Here is a 6,230-nt window from a genome sequence, read left to right as displayed (position 1 = left end):
TACACCTTGTTATCTCAGATTCTCCAGCATCTGCAGTTCCTACTATCTCTGAAACGACTTCTCTTCACAATTGGGTAATATGTGAGAAACAACTGCTCCTGCTCCATATGGGTGATGCATCGCATGCCAGTTGCAATAGCAACTTTGGGTCAAAATAGATCGGGACATCTGACTTTAATAAAGTCTCTTTGGCCTGTGTAAAGGCTCTTTCACACTGATCTTCCCATTTCCAATATTTGTTTTGGCACAGCTTGAGAATCATTGCAAGTTTTGATACAAACCTGCCGTGGTAATCTAGAAAGCCCAAAAATACTCATTGTTGGTTTAGATTTTTTGGTATTGGTGCCTCAGTTAAGGCTTTTACTTTTGAAGGTGACTTTGTATGTCTCATAGCATCAATGATGTGGCCTAGATATTTGATGGAAGATTTTAAAAATTCACATTTGTCTTTTCCTGAATCTTTAATCATAACCTTCAAGTTTCTGCAGAGTAGCATCCAAATTGTGGAGATGGTCTTTTTTGTTTCTCTCCAAGACTAAAATGTCATCTAGGTAAAACTGGACTCCTTCCAATCCACAAAAAATCTAATCAATGGCACATTGGAATGACCAAGTACATATGTGATTCTGAATGGAAGTCTCCTGTATTTGAATAATCCTTGATAACAAGGCGTAAAGCTGGATGAACACAGCAGGCCAACCAGCAACAGAGGAGCAGGAAAGCTGCCGTTTCGGGTCTAGACCCTACTATCTTTGAATAATCCTTTATGTGCTACAATCATCAAGTACTTCTGTGACTCAGGATCTACATTCATCTGGAGAGATGCTTGACTAAAGTCAGTTTTACTGAAAAGCTAACCTCCAGCTCGTGCAGCGAATAGGTCACCGATTAAAGGCAAAAGATACAACTCAGTGCACAGTAGCAGATGAATTGTGACCTTAAAATCATTGCAGATGTGTACCCATCCATCTTTCTTCATCCCTGGTACAATAGGCATGGCCCAGTCACTCACATTACAGGTTCAAAGACTCCTGTCTTGACCAGTTTCTCTTATTCTGCCTCAATCTTTGGCCAAATTGCATAAGGCACTCATGTAGCCTTGCGACAGTTTGCTTGATTCTGATCCTTGATTTTCAATTTGAGAGAGATCTTTTCCATGCTCCCCAGATCCCCACTGAAAATAATGGAATGCTTCTTTAGAATTTTTGATCGATCGCTCTCAGAATCTGACAAGCGATTTATTTCAGCCAAGTTGAATTTGATTCTGTCAAACCATATTCTTCCCAATAAAGCTGCAAAATTGATTTTGGCAATGTTAAGGGCAAGTCCTCAGACTGACCATATCACTAAATATTCACATTGAAACAACTCCTTAAAGGCATCAATACCAAAAAGAACTAAGGATGCTGTAAACCAGAAACAAAAACAGAAATTGCTGGAAAAGCTCAGCAGGTCTGCCAGCATCTGCGAAGAAAAATCAGAGTTAATGTTTCGGGTCAAGGAAGGGTCACCAGCCCCGAAACGCTAACTCTGACTTTTCTTCACAGATGATGCCAGACCTGCTGAGCTTTTCCAGCAACTTCTGTTTTTGTTCTTTGTACTGGCAATATGCTGCTAGACGACTTGTTTTTCCACACTGATGGCAGTCTGGAGTCTGCATTGGTGCATGTCCCTTGACTTTCTTTAATTCTGGATTCCTTTCCATCACTAATCTCTTCTGGATTGCTTTCACATCTTAAACCACACACCAGTCTGTCTCTGATAGCATCATTTAAGTTGTCTCTAAGGTTTTAGAGTAGATTTGTAGCTCGGGTTGTGGATGTTGTGGTTGGTTGGCTCGCCGAGCTGGTCTGTTGTTCCGCAGAAATTTCATTACCCTGCTGGGTAACATCATCCTGGTGTTGTCCCAGTTGAATTGGTGGTTTTATCCACATTGATAAGGAAAACCACCAATTCAACTGGGACAACACCAGGATCCTGGGACAGGAAAAGCAGAGACGAGCATGTGAATTCCTAGAAGCCTGGCTCTCCACTAAGAAAGCCATCAAAAAACACATAGAGCTAGACCCCTTATACAGTCCATTGCGAAGGGAAACCCGAAGTGAAGTAATCCAGCTCAACAGACACCAGAGTTTAAATAACAGGCAGGAAAACACAATGGCACTTCATTGGAGGCTGCACTGATGATGTTACCCAGCAGGGTAATGAAATGTCTGCGGAACAACAAACCAGCTTGGCGAGCCAACCAACCTCAACATTTAAGCTGTTTCTGAACTTGCAGCATTCTGTGAACTTCTTTAAAATCCCTCTGAGCTGGGTGACTGATTCACCACTGCACTGGCTATATTTATTTGAACCTTTCAGCGATCATCAATGGTTTTTGTGAAAAATGGTTCTGTATGTTTCCAACTGTTCCTTCAGAAGTTTTGGAATCCAGCCTCTCTGACTGTACCAGACTCCTCAGGAGGGTAAAAGATTTTCCTCCATAATACTCAAGAACGCACAAACAACTATATCTGCTTCAATTTTGTTTGCTTGACCAAAATAATGGAATCTTCCTGTCTAAAAGTTCTAGCTGTCTGCGTTTTTTAATCACACTGTCCTATGGTGTCAACATTTCCTACCGTTTTTTAAGTTGGAAGGGCCTACATAGCATGTTGTACTACAAACATTTCAACACTACCTCATTTCTCTCCATTTAAAACAAGGTTTCCTGGGGCTGCCTGTTTCTTTTCCTGCATCTATACCTCTAACTCCAAACATTTCTCTCCATGTTGAATGTATAATTACTCAGTGTTCCTTCAGAGTGGAGCACATAATAAACATCTTGTGTAGTGTTCACCTCTTCCCTGGGGTGATTTTGTTTTGTTAACTGTTACCTGTGTAGTGATGGCATCTTTTGATTTCTTCTTTTTATCAAAGTGTCCCTGAGACCTTCAGGGAGGACAATGATTGGTTTGTTTTTTGACAAAAGATCTCGAAGCAGTTTGGCCTCATTGCCAGGTTTCCTCTTGTGCAAAGCTCCCAGAAGGTTGAAGTGTTAAGGAGCAGGAGCTTTATGAAGAAGATTTTTACTCTACAGACAGCAAGGTTAGACTAAACTGTTATCTCCCAAAAATGGCTGATGACATCATCATGTCACGTGACCAGACTCTTAAGGTGACAGTCCACCTTATTTACACCTGTAACTTTCCTTCCAAAACAATCACCATCCTCACTTACAAATGTATATTCCTTCATTGTTGTCAGGTCAAAATCATGAATTCCCTCTCTAACACCCCAAGGAGTGCAGCTGTTCAAGAAGGCAGCTCACCACCACCACCTACAGGGCAATTAGGGATAATCGATTAATTGATTGTTGCACATAGAGTCATGGAGTCAAACAGCACAGAAATAGACTCTTTGGTCCACCCAGTCCATGCCGAACATAATCACAGCCTCTCTGCTCCTATGATGCTGCTTGGCCTGCTGTGTTCATCCAGCCCTGCACCTTGTTGTCTCGGATTCTCCAGCATCTGCAGTTCCTACTATCTCTGATTCAATAATCCCAAACTAAAGTGGTTCCATCTGCCTACTCCTGGCCCATATCCTCCAAACCTTTCCTATTCATGTACTTATCCAAATGTCTTTTAAATGTTGTAATTGTACCCACATCCACCACTTCCTCAGGAAGTTCATTCCAAATGCAAACCACTCTCCATGTAAAAAATTTGCCTCTCATGTCTTTTTTAAATCTCTTTCCTCTCACCTTAAAAATGTGACCCCTAGTCTTGAAATCCCCCATCCTAGGGAAAAGACACCTACCATTAAGTCTATCTACACCTCTCATTATTTTATAAACATCTATCAGGTCACCTCTTGACCTCCTACACTCCGGTGAGAAAAGTTCTAACCTATCCAGCCTTGTTTGTTGTACCAAAATGTAATACCTTGCATTTATTCAGCTTAAACTTCACCTGCCATTTATCAGCCTATTGACTCATTTGATCAAGATCCCTTTGTAATCTCAGAAAACCTTCGTCACTGTCTACTACACCACCAATTTTGGTGTCATCTGCAAACTTACTGACCATGCCTTCTATATTTTCATCCAAATCATGTGCCGAGATACAGTGAAAAGTGTTGTTTTGCATGCTAAAAGGGCAGATAATACTAAACAAAGTGCATCAGGGTAGCAGAACAGAGTGCAGCATAAAGTGTTACAGCTGCAGAGAAGGTGCAAAGACAGACAGAGAGAGAGAGAGAGATCAGAATTAACATTTAGGAGGTCTGTTCAAAGTCCAATAACAGCCAGGAAGAAGTTGTTCCTGAATCTGTTTGTATGCGTATACAAACTTTTATATCTTCTCCCGATGGAAGAGGGTGAAAGAGAGTATAACCAGGGTGGGAGGGGTCTTTGGTTATGTTGCCTGCTTTCCCAAGGCAATGGGAAGTGTAGACAGAGTCAATGAAACCCACTTCCCATGACAAAACAAACAGAAATAATATTCTCTAAGTCTAATAAGTGACAAATGAAGAAAATGATTTATTTTGACTTTATCAATGTAACTATTCTACATATTTTAATCTTCTCCTGTACGACTATCCTAAGCAACAGAAACATGCAGCATCATTCTCAACAAAGAACAACATTTTACTATTTTGTTTTATTTCCCTGCAGGTCAGCTCCTCAGTTGGAAAAGACATGCTCTTCTGTAATAATATGCAGTTTAGACAAAAGTTCTCCTTTTGTCATCCTGTGTTTGAACTTTATTACATCAAGGTTCAAAAATGCAACAGAAAATAAATGAGGCAGTTATGTCATTGTTATTTATGAACTGTTTAAAAATAATCGCCAGTTAGACTGCTGAGCCAACAGATTTTAAAAGTAGGTTATTTGTATGAAACAGATTGGAATGATCCGAAATGCTTTTTGCCCCTATACTGCTTCTTTACATTTTAAGCATCTGAGAAGTGATTTTGCATGTGAATGAAAATCTTACATTTCAATGGCAGCTTTCACAACTATGGGATGTCCCATAACATTTTACAGATGTAACTTAGAAAGCCAATGGCAGCCAATTTGTGCAGAGCAAAATCTCACAAACAGCAATGTAATAATGAGCAAATTTGTCTGTTTACACGGGTATAGTTTGAGAAATAAATATTGCCCAATGAGACCAGGAGAATACACCTTCTTTTCTTCCAGTTGTGACTGTGGCATCATTCATATCCATTAGAGAGGGCACGTAGAGCTTCAGTTTAACAGCTCATCCCAAAGACAGCACCTCCAACAGAGCAGCACCCCTGCAGACATGTTCATTAGTGAGACTCAAACCTACAGCCTTCTGATCCTATGGTGTATGCAGTACTTGCATTGAGCCATAGTTAACACTCAGGAGAAAGTATTCATTCCACAGAAGGTCCTGAATGGTCTTTCAATAGGATAGTACAGGCTAAAACACTGAGACATCATGAGGCACTTAGCTAAATTGTAAGTTGCTTTAGAGAATGAGCTGGTTGTGTCAAACAGCCTTCTTTACCGTGCTAACTTGTGATTCTTTTCTCCAGAGGTGGCCCCTGGCCACATTATCAGAATTCACACCAGCATGCATAAAACAATCCCACCTCTACTGACAGAACACTCTCATTTCTCTAACAAAAACAGAAATTGCAAGAAAAACTCAGCAGGTCTGGCAGCATCTGTGGACAGAATGCAAAGTTAACATTTCCAGTCCAGTGATCCTCCTGCAGAACTGATTGTATCTTTGGAAAAGGTTGGGATATATGCTGAAGATGGGGTGGAGGGAGGAGTCAGAGTAAACAAAAGGTGGAGATCAAGCCCAGAGAGAGAGTGAAAACCAGTTGGGCAGACAAAGGAATAGGTTAAGTCAGCCTGTAAGAATGAATAGCTGGTAGTGGCGGCTCTCATTACTCGGATGTTGTGGACCTTAGCAGCAACAAGAAAATGGAGAATATGCTGAAATGTATCAGCCTACATCATTCCCAGCACTAAGGGGTTCTAGCAGCAGAACATGGGTCTTCCTGCTATGAACCACAGCAGCAGCTGATCACTGTGCATGTATAGATGTGGCAACCACTGAAGCTGTCACAGTGACAAATAAGACTTGTTTATTTGAATCATTTTTCACTTTACCAGCCATCGCCAGCACTTGGTGGTTATCAGCATTCCCTCTAATTTTATTCCAGGTTATATGGGCCGTCAAAGCCTGTGTGTAGCAGTGAATTCT

The sequence above is a fragment of the Rhincodon typus genome, chromosome 27, assembly GCF_021869965.1.
Source record: "Rhincodon typus isolate 14 chromosome 27, sRhiTyp1.1, whole genome shotgun sequence".
Classification (NCBI taxonomy): domain Eukaryota; kingdom Metazoa; phylum Chordata; class Chondrichthyes; order Orectolobiformes; family Rhincodontidae; genus Rhincodon; species Rhincodon typus.
The sequence above is the reverse complement of the archived record's forward strand: the minus strand, read 5'-3'. Positions refer to the sequence as shown.